Here is a 328-nt window from a genome sequence, read left to right as displayed (position 1 = left end):
ATAGCCTTTTTTATGTCTTTTAAATAGTTTTTAATTTGCATAGTGGTGAACACATAGTTTCATCATTATTCCAAATTATTTGAAGAAATACCTTGTCAAAAACAGCTCTATAAGGAAAGCTTGCGCACTTTAATTATCATTTTTTTATATTTTTTCACACAATTTGTTATTTTATAAAATAAAATGTAATATAAACTAGTTCCTTTAAATGCAGGTTTATTGGGATTTTTAGCCCCTACCGCTAGCTTGGTTTATTAAAAAAGAAATTGAATAAAGTTTGCATTTTAATTGTTCAATTGCTGTTTGTATTTATTCAGCTTTTACACTA

Source organism: Oryzias melastigma, linkage group LG16 (assembly GCF_002922805.2).
Source record: "Oryzias melastigma strain HK-1 linkage group LG16, ASM292280v2, whole genome shotgun sequence".
Lineage (NCBI taxonomy): Eukaryota > Metazoa > Chordata > Actinopteri > Beloniformes > Adrianichthyidae > Oryzias > Oryzias melastigma.
Note: the sequence above shows the minus strand (reverse complement) of the source record.